The sequence below is a fragment of the Myodes glareolus genome, chromosome 9 (genome assembly GCF_982192425.1).
Source record: "Myodes glareolus chromosome 9, mMyoGla1.1, whole genome shotgun sequence".
Lineage (NCBI taxonomy): Eukaryota > Metazoa > Chordata > Mammalia > Rodentia > Cricetidae > Myodes > Myodes glareolus.
In genome coordinates, this window is record NC_142034.1 from 23,877,898 (window position 1) to 23,894,132 (window position 16,235).

Below are 16,235 nucleotides of genomic sequence, written 5' to 3' on the forward strand. Positions count from 1 at the left end.
GAACTAGGAGGGATCCCAGGGTGCTGGCAGGTGCATTTAGGGTCAGACTACAGAGATTCAGGGCTGTGGCAGGACAAGGCTAATTCCCAGCCCAGTGTCTGCCACTAGATCTGAGGAACCCCTGCAGTGATGGCCTTCTGCACACACTGCAGGCTCACACCCTCCAAGTGCCTGCAAATCCACCATTGTAGGCTCCCAAGGGCCTACTTGAGTCTGACCCTATTGACCTCTCTGCTTCATGGCCCAGACTCCCAGGCAGTACTGATGTGCCAGCCCCTCACCGTGTGCCATCTTTCACAGCTACAAATTCTGTGACTCCACATGCCTCTTCCTCACAAGGAAGAGCCATGCATCTACCCCCAAAACCTCTTCTTGTTCCCGCCCCCGGACCCATTTCCACCCTTCCCAGGGGAGGCCCCAAGGCTCCAGGTCACCCCCACTCCAACATAGGGCCTTCCCCAGCTATGTCTCCACACAAAGCCCTGTAGAAGTTGGAGGAGTCTGGAGACCTGAACCCTAATTTTTTCTAGAAGGATCTAGGAGTCCTTACTCGGTCCCCAAAAATTCCTCCCCCCAAAAATTGTGCCTTGGGAAGCCTTCAGCTGCAGAAAGCACCTGGCACTCCTGAATCCCCATGCTGGGAGGGTGATCAGGAGCAGGACTGGGAGCTGGTAAAACAGAGCAAAGGGCAGAGGAAATCTGTTGGAGAGCACACACACATGTGCACACAGGCAGCAGGGAGCAATCTGGCTGCAAAATTGGAAGCTGGCACCAGGTAGGAGCAGGGGGTACCCTCCCTTCCATGCCAATACATTGGGCATCCTATCCAAGAAAGAATGGGCAGTGAAAAAAAAACACAAATCCAAAAAACTTCTCAAGACTGAGTTTGTTGTTGTTTTTGAAATTATTTCCATATGAGGTGGCCCCCACCCCCAGCCTAGCACAGTGGGGGATCTGTCCCCCTTTCCCACGAGCAGTCTGACAGCAGGGCAGTGCCCAGAGAGGAAAGGGGACACAGTTAAACTGATTTGCCAACCACCCCTCAACATACACACATCTGGCTAGCAGCTTCCAAGCCTCGTGGGTGGCACTAGATCCCAGACATCCTCAGCAAAGCAAGGTCGGCCGGTCTATTCTGTCCTTCCCTCACCCCAAAAGGCTTCCACAACCTCCAAGTAACACAAGACACAGGCGCATCTCACCCAACCGCACTGGCTCCCGCACCCAATTCTGACGGCTCCCCCACACTCCAACCGAGACACCAGCTGAGCGGGCCCCGCCCCCCAGCCAGATCCCTCTGGTGGGGGGTGGGCCCCCTGGCTGATTCTCCCCAAACCACAGGGCGGCTCAGGTAACAGGAGAGAGAGAGAGAGAGAGTAGGAGGGGGCTAGTCCGTTGGGCATCTGATCTCTCCCCAAACAGGTTTTCAGAAGTCTTTTTGTTTGGTTTGGTTTTGAAGAGAAAGAGAGAGTCCCCGGCGGGTGGATCCTCCACGGCTGGAGCTCTGGGGACACGCGCGGCAGACAGCTGCAGAAGCCTCAAGGCTGCGCGCGCGAAGATGCGGCGCAGACGGGGCTCCCCAACCCAGGACACGCCAGCGACAGGCTGGGAAGCCCAGGGAACCCCGGGTTCCCGTGGAAACCGCCCGGCACCCTGTCCCCGCCCGCGACTCCCATCCAGAGCAGGCCACCGAGCCCCGATACGTGAGAGCGCCGAGGGCTCCCCAGGATCCCAGGGGAGAGGTTACCTCGAAGCGAGGGGATGCAACCCGTCTGGGTGTCTGTGAGCACTGCGTCTGCCCCAAGTCGGCGCCTCGGCGCTGCCGGGAGTCAGGGGTGTGAGGTCCTAGGAGAGGAGCCGTCCGGGGGGCCGCGGCTCAGGGGCGCGGGGCGACGGCAGCGGCCATGGCGAGTCACGTGCGGAGGCTGAAACTTTACCCGGAGCCCCAGACTGGGGGGGCGGAGGGTATGGAGCTGGGGTGGGAGGGAGGCTCCCCCTCTCGCAGGCCCGCCCCTGCCTGCCACGGGCCAATCACTAGCCGGGGGCGGGTTCTCAGGCTCACACCCGGCCCTCTCTCCTTAATAGACCCAGGGAAGGGCAATTCTTAAAGGAGACGCTTCCAGCCCACGGCTGGACCGTGGGAATCTGGGAGAATCCCTCCTTCAAAACGCCAGGAAAGAGATTCAGAGCGAGAAGGAGTGTGTGTGTGTGTGTGTGTGTGTGTGTGTGTGTGTGTGTGTGTGAAGTTCAGAGAAAAGAATAAAAATAAGACTCGGCGGAGAAAGAACCTCAGCGTGCGGTATCCTCCACACTCCCTTCCCCCAGCTACACGCCCACACTCACAGGGACACACACACATCGCATACACCTACTAAACCTGGGAAGAGAGGAGGTGGTGTAATATGGAAGAGAACGCACTGACTCCTGCCCCAGCTGTCAAGTCTTTGTCTCTCCTAATCACAGTCCTCTGGGGCCAGCTGAAACTGAAAGCTATCTGACCTTGAGCAAGCCACTTCCCTTCTCTGGACCTTTACAGTTCTCCTCTGCAAAACCAAGCACAAAGAGTGGACGTCTTCCGGTTATCTTTCCCGACTATCTTTCCCCAACACCTCTCCAGCTCGAGTGGGTTCGAGGAAACTTCTAACAACTCAATTCCTCCGAGTAGCTTAAAGTATCACCCCAAAAGACAGGTCTTAGGTTGGCCAGGAGCCCTCTCCACCCCCACCCCCGCCCCCGCCCATTCTAGAAGACTCCACTCGAGTGGTCAGGGCAGTTCATACATGTTCCAGGAGGACAGGATCTGAATCATACTCCATCAGCAGACCTCAGTCCCCGGTTGTCATAAGCCCCTTCCCAGCCATTTGGAAGGCTAAAGTCCCCACCGGTGGCGGTCCACTGGAGGAGGGTGGGTCCGCTGTGGAGCGCCTCCCTCACCGAGTTCCTGGGCAGCGAAGTAGCAAGTGCCCCCACAGGACACAGGACATCCCACTGGAAAGGGAAGTGCCACACGCCCAGGCCTCCACCCTAGAGAAGAGACGCTCAGTCTGACCAGGTGGCCCGATTTTCAGACTAGGAACAAGAGGTCCGAGACCCATATTGGATTTTGTCCACCGTTGCATCGGTTGCTGAACCCGCTTAGAATTGGAGTTATCGGCTTGTCTCTCTCTCTCTCTCTCTGGCTCTGCTCCTCGGCCTAGAAAGGGTAGCACAGGCCAGGTTGGTGGGACGCGCTGCCCAGAGGTCGGACGCAAAGGAAAACTAGCCTAGGCAAAGGCTTCCCCGGGCCCTTCCCGCCCGCTGGGCCAGAGCAGAGAGCCGCCTCCGGCTCCTGTCTGGGTTTCCGCCGGTGCTAACCACCCGCCCAGCCCCTCCCTCCTGCTCCGTCCCCCGTCCCGTCCCGTCCCGTTCTGTCCCGTACAGATCCATCCACAAACATGCGCTCAGCAGGCAAGAATGCGCCAATGGCTCCCAGATGTGGAGGCCGACGCTTAACCCCTTCCTCTCCACACACCCCTCCACGCATCCCTCCCCACATCCCCCTTAAGCCATCCAGTCAGAGCCCCCTCCATCTTCAGGTGCCTCCATCCAAGTGAGGAACCAGGCTAAGAGGGGGCTAAGGCCAGTCCACCTTTAGCTCCCAGCTCCCACAGGTTGCTCCCAGCCTGTTTATCCTACGAGGCCAAAAGGGAAGGTTTATGGTCAGGAAAATTCAAGAGTGCATGCATAGAGTTACACCGCCTCCCACATGGGTAGCCTTCAGGCACACCTGCCAGCATATGGATTCAGGTACACTCTTACACACACACCCTGGCACAAAGGCATAACCCCACACACGTTCATGGTGTGACTGTGTACACCTCCAAGACAGATATGCACACCCAGCACAAAAAAGCAACAACAGATGTGTGTGTGTGTGTGTGTATACAAGGTCATAAAGCAGAGAATGTACCATGCTTCTGAACAGCCTTGGCTATAGATCCATGTGGAAATATAGATCCATAAGTGGTTGTGCTCACACAAACCACTTCCTATAGGAGGTCAGACACATACAAGATTGCACACACGGCCTGCACACCTTTGGGAGGCTTCCTTCATGCCCAGGGCACTCAATAGCACAGGTCCAAAGTCCAGCCCTACCCTCCTCCTACTGCAGAAGTCAGAAGTCCCTAGTAGAGGGGCCAGGAGCCAAAGGCACTGTTGCAGGAGAACAGAGTACTTAGAATATAACAAGAATCTAGGAAGGAAGGTGTCCTAGGGCCTCTACTATCCCTGCACAAAGGAGACAGGCTGGGTGGGGGTGAGGGGCACATTTTCCCAGGACAAGTGTCCCTCTTCAGACTAATGAAGGCCAGAGAGGGCTCAGACAGGTAAGGACAGCTGTCCAGGGACAGCTCCTAATCAGCCTGTGGGAGACTCCAAAGAGCAGCATTAAACCAGGGGTGGTGGCACAACCTGTAACCTGCGGCAGCAGCACTTGGGATCCTCCAGCAGGGGCTGCTGAAGCTGAAGGCCAGTTTGGGCCAGCCAAGGCTACCGAGTGAGAAACAGAGCAACCAAAGTACAGCATGGAGCCAGGCATGGTGGTGCATGCGTGTATGTGTGTGTATGTGTGTGTGCGTGCGCGCACATGCATATGTTTGTGTGTGTGTAACCTCAGCACCCCAGCACTAGGGAGGTAGCAGCAGGAGGATTAGGAGTTTGAGGACAGCCTAAAGTGGGAGCCGGAGAACAATGGCAGGCATGCAAGCACTAAGCAGAATCTGATCTGAAGAGGGCATGGGGAAAGAAGGTCTCTCGAAGACCACCTGGGGGCTGGAGAGATGGCTCAGCGGTTTGAGCACTCACTGGCTACTCTTCCAGAGGATCCGTGTTCAATTTGCAGCACCCACACGGCAGCTCGCAACTCTCTGTACCTCCTGTTCCAGGGGATCCGACACCCTTACACAGACATACATGTAGGCAGAACACCAATGTACGTAAAATAAAAATAAATGCATTCCTTTTTTAAAAAGACCACCTGGAGGTGGGTGAGGTGAGATGTACTTGCTAGAACCAACCTCAACTCGTTCTTCCTCCCCAGTCTCCCAGTTTATGTATCCAAAAGGTGTACTGCATCTTGAATCCACTTTTCAGTCATGGTCCTGTACCCATAGTACAGAATAGAAAACCGAGGCTCAAAAAAAAATTGCCAACCAACTGAATATGCTCGTTCATGCTTATCATCCCAGCCCTTGAGAGACTGAGACTGGGGATGGCCATAAACTCTAGGCAACTCTAGGTAAGTTCCAGGTCAGCCTGGGCTACAGAGTAAGAACCTGTCACAAACAAATAGAACAAAAGAAAAATGAATTGCTTTGCCAAGGTCATGCAGTTTGTCAATGCAGACCCCAAGGCAGCTGTCTGCGCCAGGCTCCTGCCACTGCCATCACCAGCACACTCCGCTGTCCCTTCAACTCAGACATATCCCACTCTATCCTGAAGCCTACTGCATCCTTTCCCTCCACAGCAGAGCTTGTGGGGGAAGCAGCATGCCTGCCTGGCTCTGCAGGCTTATGGGTAGGGCCAGGAGATGAAAGAGCCCAGAGAAGGCACTGAGGGTACACATATAACCACCACCCTAGCCCTCGCATGATGCCCACCTACCAGGCGGGCACGGCCTGGTGACTCAGCCGCATCCGGGTAAGATGCCAGGGCAGTGACTCACCTACCGAGAAGAGCTGAGTCTGGTACTTTGCCAGCCCCGGGACAGAAGCGACTTAGTCACTATCCGGGCTGTGCTGCCCAGCAGGCATGGCCTAAAGATGAGGGACAGGGGCCAGCTATGTCCCTCTCTGGTCACATGCGCCCCCTGGTGAAGGCAGGCCTCAGCATCCAGGATGGAACTGTGGCTCTGCTGGCCTCCGCCTCCTCCCTACTGCCCAGCTTCATGATACCACCTCTGCTCTGGTGCCAACAAGTTTAGTGAGACCCTTGGGCAGGGCTGCCCCTCCCCCTTGCAGCCTGCCCCCCTGCCCATCACTCACCACCCACTCTCTGACTTACCCCACCTCCTCCTGCCACCCAAGTTGTACCCAGGCTATGAGTCTCCTTTAAACATGTCCTGGCAGCACCCCTGCCCCCACAGCCCCTCTCACCCTCCCCACCCCCACATCACACACACACACACACACACACACACACACACACACACACTCCTGCCAGCAGCTGCTGAAGTTGTTGAGCAGGAGGGAAATCATGAGGGTGGGGCCAGGGATTGAGTTACCAAAGCCAATGGGGTGGGCTGTCACCCAATCCCTTCTCTAACTCCTTCCCCAGTCTCCCTCACCCACCTGCCTCCCGCCCTACCTCTGGCTGGCAGCCCGCTGCCCTTTGAGCCCCTCCACCCCACTCCACCCAAACTAGGAAATAAGTGTTCAGGAGGATTTGTCAAGCTAAGACCAGCCCGGTATATGTGAGCGGGAGAATACAAGAGAGATGGAGCTGCGGCGTGCCTGTGCCCCGTGTTGGGGCTACAACTGTACACTAGGTGTGTCTATGCCCATGTTAAGCCAGAAAGGGACAGAATGACTTACAGGGTCCCGGGGGAGTTGGAGGGGCCCAAAGGGAGTCAACCCGCTGAACAGTCTCAATCCATTTGCACTATTGATTTCTCACACGCTGCAGCAGGCTTGATGGGGGGCGTGATAAATCAGGACCCCAGGGACAGGGAGACTTGAGTGGAGAGGGGGGAGGGGCTCCGGCACCATAAGACCCACTCGGAGCTGCTGGGTGAGGAGGTGGCCAGCCAGAAACCCAGAAACCGGCAGAGGCTGAATGGCAGGAGGTAGGGGCAGAAAGTAGGTGTTAGATGACCACAACGCCCCCCAGCTGGCAACACCGATAGGTTCTGGAACGACTCTAGGGTGCGTCACTCACCTCACAAACTAAAGAATGGCTTTCTCTGCACATACACACCATGGATCCCTTAAGGAGCCAGAATGCCAACAGATTCCCAAGAGACAGCTATTCCCTACCGAACTGTCTCCCCAGTCCTTGGCTCCTAGGCCAGAGAACATCTGCTGATTGCTTTGTTCCCTTTCTGGGCTGGTGGCAATGGCACGGGTCCTGGGCATGGCAGGAACAGGCTCACAAAGGGTTCCGAAGGGTCTGAAGATCCGTATTCTTGTCCTCCATCTGTTCCCAAGTCATCCTGCAACTGTGGACAAATCCCTGGTCCTCTCTAAGTCTCTAAAATGAAACAGCTGGGCGGGATGTCCCTTCCGAAAGGTGGCTCCAAGCCCCAGAGTTTGCCAGCCTGGGAATGTGCTGGAAGCTGGCCAGTGCCTCCATTCACACCAGTAGCCACAGGCCACCCAAACAAACCCCAGCCCCAACCTCCTTCCAGCCTGGACACAGACTCTTTCCACATGGTGGACATTTAAACAAACCAAGCTGGGTTTTACAGAGACCCTGCACAAATAAGCAGGGAGGGAAACAGCCCTCCCTGCTGTCCCTGGCCTGAGGTTCTCCTTGCTGCAAACGGGGAAGGAAGCAGAAGCAGAAGAATGGTGCAAGCCACTAGCATGGCTAGTGACTGGCTGAGAGTCCTACGGCAACGCATATCCCTATCTGGTTCCCCTCCATAAAGGGAAGGGGCTTGTCTGAGCCTCAAAAGCCCCTTTCAGAGCTGAGGGAAATTGGACAGAGAAATGTGAGGGGTCCCAGAGCTCCTCTGTTGGTCTGGGCTGGGCCGAGCCCCTCTTTGCAAGGTTGCTCCTCTGGCCAGCATACTTCCTTATTCTTTCTGCTACCCCTGGCCCTTCCTCACTCCCATGCCTGCCTTCTTACCCTCACCTCGGCCAGCCCCTCTGCCTGCCCCGTGCTTTTCTGCACGTCCCTCCTGCCAGGGGACAGACCAACTAAAAATAGTCCCCACAGCCTTTCTAGCCCACAGCTGCCCAAAGAGCAGGAAATGAGGGGGGTAGGGAGGCCTGTGCCCTGCCCTCACCCACCAACTCTCAACTCAGAACAGTGTCCAGCACTCTGGCCCGGGGCTAGTGCCAACTTGGCCATCTCTGGGTCATCCTGCACTCCTCCCTGGAGTGGAGAGGGGGGAGGCCTGCTCATAAGTGCCTACAATCACAGAGTTGCCCCAGCACTGTGGGAGAAGAAAGGATGCAATTGGTCTAGAGGGAACCCTTCCCAATTTCTGACAAATCAATGCCAACCACATTGTGGGCACTGAGAGGGGAAGGCTTGGCTCTACCCACTGCTCTTTTGAGGGCAGAGGGAATTAGCATTGGTAAAGTTCCGTGTGTTTCCTTTATCCTAGCCCAACTGGAGGGAGGACAAACTAGTACCCCAGCCCCAATTATGCTAGCCTTTTGCTCTCCAAAATACACATGGTTCAGATACAGGTGTTTCAGTAGGCACCCCCCCCCCCATACCACAGACAAAAGGGCAGCAGCAGATCTTGGATACCCACAGGTAGAGCAAAAAGCCTGAAGCTAAGACCACGCTATGTCCACCAAGCTGGCCATGCACTGTCCGAAGCTGAATGGGAGGTCATGAGGGAGAAGCCTGCTCTCAGAGGTGCTATGGTACCTTGCCACCCATCCCATCTGGGATTTCTGGCACCTCTCAGCTCTAAGGGAAGGCCCTCCCCATACGGGAGACAGGAAACCAGTTTAGAGACTCTCTGGAGGCCAGCAAGGTAGCCCTGTTCTGTGAGGCAAGTGGGAAACCCAGAAGTCCTGGCCTCCAGCCCAGAGAGTGAATGAGAAAAATATCTCTGAGGAGAAGAAAGGAAACAGGCTCAATAGGCGTGCACGTGCACACACGCACACATGCGCGCACACACACATACACACACACCCAGATATGACCCATAGGAAGGAAGGTTCCGGTGAGAAGGGCTGGATTGGAGCAGCCCTTCCTACTATGAACAGGAAGGAAGAGAGAAGGTGAAACCATGGGAATGGGGGAGACAGCCTAGCTCCCATCTGCAGCCCTAGGTGCCCGCATTTTAAGGCCTCAGGTGTGGGATCCACCCCCGACCTTCAGGCCCTAGTCCCTGGCTGTTCTAGCTGTTCTTTCCCGGCTCGCTCTCTCTCTCTCTCTCTCTCTCTCTCTCTCTCTCTCTCTCTCTCTCTCTCTCTCTCGGGAGCCAGGGCATGCCAGGGGCTTCCCTCTGCCTGCCTGCTTGCCTGCTTTCAGTCACCACACATATCTCAGCTGTCCAATCCGATTAGGGCTCCTGCCCAGTGAGCCGGACAAGGAGGCCACTGGGCAGGGAAGAGACAGACAAGGACTCAGACAGGAATGGGGAAAAGAAGGTGGAGAAGAGGATCCTGGACTAAGCTGTGTGGTCTCTGAAGGGAAAAAATGCAAAGATCCCTGCTGTCTGGCAAGCACCCTGGGGACAGGGCAAGCCACTGGCTCTCAGGAAGTTCTGCATCCTCAGGCAATGGGCTCCTCTGTCCCCTGGACAGTGGTGGAAGGAAACCTAAGGCAGAGAGACTGACCCAGATTTAAGGAGGGTTCCTATCCTAGAACTCTGCAGTCCTAACTAGAGTTTACCGGGCGGGGGGGAATGGGGGGTTGTTCACTCTCCTTTATCTCCTGGGCCTTTCTCAGAAGGGTCACTGTCAGGTACACCTAGCCAGCTATGGACAGAAGTTTTGTTTACAAACAAAGAAACTGCGGTGTAGCTGGAAGGAAGACCATACATGCAAATGCTTAAGAGCCTCCAATTCAAGCCTTTGACTCCCAGTCTGTTGTTCACACCCGGGATCCCCACTTTCCCTTTCTGTATCGGGAGCAGAACTAAGTTTGGAATCCATTCCATTACAGACCCTCTCTTCCAAAGCCAACCCTCAAGGGGACCTTGGACACATGAGGGGGGAATATAGAGCACACAGCTAGTTTCCAGAAAGGTGCATGTCACCTACCCTCACAACATTCTGAAAGCCACACTCTGATGGGTCTGGGCCTTTTCTATCACTCCCCCACCCCCATTCAGATACCCCCCCCAGGCAAGATACACACATGGCTACTAGATAGTCAGACACCTGCCCTTCGTATAAGCCCACCAACCATAATGAGATGCCCCCGACCTCCAACAAACAGGAGGGGAAAATCAGCCAGTGTAAAAGGCAGGTACTATCCAGCTTCCTCCCAGGGAGACTGCAGGAGGGCAGAAGCTTGGGGACCTCCCAGCTCTAGAGTAACACCAGGAGCCTGAGGCTCTGTAAGCCAAGGCATGCAGGGAGCTGGCATGGCTGATAGGCCTTCCAGATCTGGTCCACACCCCCTTCCCCAGCCATCTGGACTGAGCCCGATCTGGCTTGGGCCTGGCTGGGATCTCTCCCCTTGGATGCATACGGGGAACCTTTCTCCAAAATGTATAGGTCTTCCAATCACATGGTCTCCACACAGGCACTCGAAGGAGGGGGCTTCAGCACTAGGTGCTGAGGTGTTGGCAGGAAGGAGAGTTCTAGGCTGGAAGGTCTTTCCCTAGAGAACAAGGTCAGGAAAGCGCTACCATCCTTCTACAAAGCCCTTGGGCACCCAAGTGTGTCATGCCCCTGGAAGGAGACCTGTGCTCCCGACATCGTGAGTGGGAGTGGAGGCAAAGTCCTGAGCTCTGGGCTGGGAAGCCACGAAGAAGCAAAGCAAGGGGGCAATCCCTCGGGGAGAGTGGTGTCCCTTTCACGCCCCTCTCCACTTTTTCTGCCAAGCCACCATCACTTCCCATTCTCCGGTCTAGGTGAGGTGGGAGGTGGGGGGGGGTTGAAGCAATACCGCAAAGGAGGGTGCAAGGGCGTGGGGCCTGGGCAGACCTTCCCCCACTTTCCATTCTTAGCTAGAGAATGGAGAATGCCTGGGGGGGGGGGCGAATTGCAAGAGATGAGCTCCGGGGGTCTGGGACTCAGAGCTTTCCAACGCCCTAGGGTTCCCAGGCTCCCACCTCCCTGGACTACTGTGAGCAATGGGGGAGGAGGAGTGGGGGGAAGCCTGAACTGGCGAAGAGGGAAGCGGCCCGATCAGGAGCCGGGAGACTCCCCCGAAAGGAGGTCGGGGAGAATTGGGAGGGGGTGTGTGCATGATCCTACCTGCTCAGGTGTGTGCCGGCAGGGGGGCGATGGGGTTCCCAGGAGAACCGGGGAAGCCCTCTCAGCTCGATTCAGGATTCCCCCCTGCTTCTGGGTTAGGCTGCTGCAAGAGGCACGGTTCCCGTTGGGTCCTAAAGCCCACTCTCCAGTTTGTAGGATCTCCCTGCCCTCTTACTACCCGCCCCCGCTTGGTGAAAGGGTGCAGCACTGAGAACTGATGGAGGAAAACTAACCCACTGGAAGAAAAATGGGGGGGGGTCTGAACCATGGGTGGGGCCAGGACAGTATCGGATCTCAACACACACCACACGACAGACATTTCTTTCTGCCTCTCCTGGGCCTGTGGACTTACTTGTCCTTGGACCCTAGGGATGGGGTTGAGGACCTTCATCACCCATTGGGCTATTTAGCTATCAGCTATGAGAATGTGGGGGGTGTCTGACACGGACAGACAGATAGACACCCGCTTCTGTCCTCTTTTTCGGGCTGTGTTGGTGTAGTCATCCCTAAGTGCGTCAGAGACCCTCCCAGCAGAACACCTTGGTCTTCAGCAAGAGGGCTAATGCCTCAACGGTAGCTGGAGAGGAGACTGTGTGTTCCTGTTGGACTACAGTGCCTACTACGGTGTACGAGGGAGGCTGTGGTGCTCGCGCATGGACAGGGGAGTCTGAGCAGGTGGGACAGGAGAGGAGGGGACATCGTCTTTTGATACATCCAGTACCAGAGATGGCAATCTGCAGGGGATGCGTAAGACACAGAACCTAGAAGTCAACCAGAGTCCTCAAGCAACCCTCAACAGGACCTTGAGTCTTTATTACCATAATGAACACCTTCAAGGGCTTTCCCTTTCATACTCTGGGGCAGGAGCCTCTCCTAAGACCACAGATCAACTTCAAGGTCATTGACTTTGTAGTATGGGGTAGTATAAGACAACCAGCTTTCTCAAAAGTTGCTCCTTCTCTGGTCACCCTGAAAGAAAAACCCGGGCATGGTGGGCCAGGTGGGCCGGGGAGAGGTGGCTGAGGCAGGCAGGCATCTGTAGGGTGCTGGACTGAGAACATTTTGCAAGGAGTGTTGCCTGGGTACTGTTTCCAACAGCAGAGGCGGCGGCGGGGTGGGGGTGAGGGGGAATGTCATGGGGTGAAGGGCCAGGAGAAGACCAGGCATCTTGAGGGAAGGGAGAGCACCGGCCTCTTCCTAGAAGGGCAGAGGGCAACAGCAGCGCCTCCAGCCTCACAGCCTTGTAGGAAGAACTGGAAGGAGCTAGACAGAAGGGATGGAAGCCCCAGGGTGGAGTCTATGGGGTGAGCTCAGGTCAAGCCGCTCACCCTAATGTGCCTCAGTGCTCTCCCAGCTGTTAAACAGGACTCCGGATTCTTCCCAGGCAGTTAATGAGTGTTTACCAAAGGGCTTGGAGATCCTCAGATCTCAGCTGGGCCACCACTACAGTTAGAACCCTCGTAAGAGCCGAGTGTTATTTGGGGAGGGGAGGAACAGGGCAAGAGGGGAGCCGAGGACTCCAACTAGCTGAGGATGAAACCCAGCTCCCGGAGAAGCCCAGGCCCAGCTGCCACAGGATATCCTTGTACCCAGGAATGGAGGTCACCCTCCCCCTCCACCTAACCACCACCGAAGCCTGGCCTCCAGCTAGCTGTAGGCAGAACCCAGCCGGGCAGCTGGCCTTCATTAACTCCAGCTTTTTCGCCCCCCACTGTGAACCCACAGCTTCAACAGGCCTAGGCTACAGGGGGCTGCCCTAGCCTGACCTTGCAGCTGACACTGGGGTGGGGGGCACCACAGCAAAGGCCAAGCTAACCAGCTGAAAAGAAAGTCGAGCGAGACTCCCTTTTTTCCCACTGGGAGCAAGCAGAGAGGAAAGGGAGTGTGGGGGTGAGAGGGTGGAGGTGGGGGAATTTAGGGCAAACAGCAAGCCGTGAAGTCAGCTGGATTGGGGCCCAGAAACCCCCACACCCTGAAGCCAAGTCTTACTCTAGCTTTGCTTCTCAGCTAGAGTCTTGGCGAGGCCCCAAACTAGGGAAGGCCCTGGCTGCCCCTTTCCGCCTCCCTGCCCCCACCCTTATTAAATACACATTTTATCTCTCAGCATCTTCATTATCTTAACTGAAGGAGACAGGCAGTGGATGGCGGCAGAGAGAGAGAGAGAGCGTCGGGGAGGGGGGTGTGGGGAGCAGGCGCACCCTTGTTACAAAGTGCTGATGTAGCTCTTTCAGGCAGTGTGGGAAACAGAGGAGGGATCAAAGCGAAGGAGGCTGATTCAGAACTCAATTAGAAATTAAAAAAAAAAAAAAAGGAACCAACACGGGAGCCGGCTCTCCTTCTGCCAGCCTTCAGCCTTTACCAGGCTCCTTGCACCCAATTAGCTTCTACCGGCATCCGGACTGGTGAAGTTGGAATAAGGGAGCGAGGGCACACTCCCGCCCTGTGCTCGTTCCTCGTGAAGGGGACATCAGGAGGAAGCGGAGCTAACTTCCCCCACAAAGCTAGAAGAGGACACCAAAGGTGGGTTCTTCCCCAGTCCCTAACCAACCAGAGGCAGTTTTCTGGTCGACCTCTGGGGACCCTAGGTAACTTCTGGACTGAACCACCTCTTTCTAGCCTCCCTGAAGTCTCCAACCCTAGCCTCCCTGAAGCCACAGACTGCCTGCAACCAATTACTGGGACGTCTACCTGAAGGGCTGAGGTCTGATCAACGACGCCCTAGGCCAGGCAATGAGGCCTTCCGCAGGGGCCCAAGCCGCACCTGAGGCCTCAGCACCAGCTTCACCTCCAGCTGAGAGCTGTTCAAGATTGGGCGAAAAGGCAGTATCTTCTTGTATTGTTCACTGACTAGGAGTTAATGAATAGCTACCAGCTTTAAGGCTGGAAACTGATACAAATGTAAATAAAATCTCGCTCTGGGTTCAGTCTCTTACACCACAAACAACAACAAAAAGTCTCTTTGGCTCCCCCACCAACCTCTCCCACAGTCAAGATATTTTTGTGCGAGTGTAGGCTAAAGGTCAATTGTAGGTGTCTTTCCTGGAGCTGCCAGATTTGTTTTTTCACTACGGTGGCTGGCTCTTACCTGAACTCACCAAGTAGGTTAAACTGGCCCGCCAGTCAGCCCCAGCCTGACTCAGCCTCTGCAGGGCTGGAATAGCAGTGTATGGATGTGTGTTGGGGTGTCCTGGAGATAGATCTTGGGGCCTCATGCTTGCACAGTAAGCACGTTGCTCACTGAGCTACCCTCCCCCTCCCCGGCTGTAGCTTTTTTTTTTTTTTTTTACAAAAATGGTTCATTTGTCCTTATTGTCTTTCTATGCCCCCCCCCCTTCACTGAGGACTGAACCCAGGGCGTTGTTCAAGCCAGCGCTCTCTGAGCTAAGCCCTCTTTTATACTTTATTCTCAGATAGTTTTATTGACTTCTCCAGGTCGGCCTTGAACTCACTCTATAGACCAGCAAGCCTCAAACGTGTGATCCTCCTGCTTAACTGGGATTGCAGGCCTGCACCACCAGATCTAGCTTACAGTTTGTCTTTCGAGGGTACTTAATAAAAGCAGGGAGAATCAGGAAGTAGTTCAGTGGTAAAGTTTCTAGACTGGGGGGTGGGGGCAAGGAGCGATGGGAAGGGAGGGGAGGAAAAGGCGCTGCCAAGGTTTCTGATTTCTGGGTAGCTAGCCTGGACCTCACACACTCTTGCAGCTAGCTAGCCACAGGCAAGTCTTCATTGAGCCAGAAATGTCAGTGGCAGTTTGGGGTTGAAACTCATGCCAACTTTATTGGGTCTATGTTCTTTCCATAGCAATACCCAACACTATGGAAGCTTAATCTGGTTCTTAAAAAGAGACGGGCCGGGATAGAGACGCACACCCCACCATCTTCAAAAGGAAAATTGTAGGTCAGCATCTCTGCCACTACTCCATGTGGAGTGGCCTAAGATCCTGGCAAGACCTCGTAACCACAGGCCCGTCCCAGCCTACTTAAACTCCCACCACCTTCCCATAGTTCTCAGCCTCAGTGAGAAAACCCAGCAAGGAAAGGACTCTCTTCCTCTCTGCCCGGCCGTCTGAATTACACTTAAGACTTCACTGACAAACATACATCAGCCGCTGCTCCCATAAGGGCAGCGGAAGCCAAGCAGGGACTCTAGCCTGCTTCACGCATCATTGGCAGAAGCAACCCCGGCAGAAGCAACCCCGTTCCAATTGCTGAGGTCTTAAGAGTGGCAATGACCTAGAAATTGACAGTGGGGGGGGGGGCGCTGAAGGAAACTAACAACAGTACCCAGAAAGCCCTATTTCCAAAGGGGAGGGGGGCACGAGAGAAAGAAGAGGTAGAGGGGAAGGAACTTGGCCCCTTTGAGTCTGCAAATGCGAGCTTGGCTAGAAGCCAGGGAGGAGACAGCACAGCCCCGCCGAGAGTCCAGCCATGTTCCTGACTCAAGCCCTACAGTTAGAGGAAGGCGCCAAGCCTCAAATACGACGAGGTGGGGAGGCCGCTCCTCTTTGGGCAGGATCCTACTGTGGACACAGAACAGACAGCAGCTGCCCACAGTGTGGAAACAGACTGTAAAGCAGTCACGTCTCTTAAGGCTGCAGCATCCAATAAAATGTAATTTAAATCAAGCCTCACATCTGTTCTCAATCCCATTCAGGCTCTGCTTTCCATCAGTCTCCGACAATCTTTACAATTACGCCTGTTAACCCTTAGAGTCCCAGACAGCCTCCAAACTTCTTGGTAGAGAAGTGTCCTCTCCACTTGGCACACTGCCCCCGGAGGGGAGGAAGACTCCGGTGAAGCGGCTTGCGAGACATTCAAACTCCCACCCCCAGACTCTGCCCGCCCGCCCGCCGCACACACCAGCGGGCAGTATGCATTTCAGAGAGCTCGCTGCCCTTCTCTCCATCCCATCCCACCTGCTGCGGGGCAGATCACTTTACAAGGATACGGTGGGCAGGATGAATGAAACTGTGGCCAACAGATCTTCTGTAGGCAGATCAAATTCCCAAACTCAAGGCCAGATCAGACAAGGAGGCAGCAGCCTCACTCAGCTCAGAGACTATTCCTTTCACACGGTCTGCAGTCAACTATTTGCTCGGGTAATATAGGAACAGCAATTTCCTAAACAAGTCAAACTCCT

At 55.3% G+C, this 16,235-nt stretch overlaps 1 protein-coding gene across 5 annotated transcripts in view; it reads right to left on the minus strand.

Annotated features, from left to right (window-relative positions):
* Positions 1-11,112, minus strand: part of Rara (retinoic acid receptor alpha) — a 44,943-nt gene extending 33,831 nt beyond the window's left edge. For 2 of the 5 annotated variants that reach the window (XM_048450760.3, XM_048450761.3), the window contains exon 1: positions 1,748-2,694. The gene's annotated coding sequence lies outside the window, so the exon portion shown is untranslated. Of the gene's footprint in view, positions 1-1,747; positions 2,695-2,780; positions 3,284-11,093 lie in introns of those variants that run through there. The other 3 variants (XM_085695763.2, XM_085695762.2, XM_048450763.3) reach the window with 3 other exon arrangements.
* Positions 11,113-16,235: the final 5,123 nt, after the last annotated feature.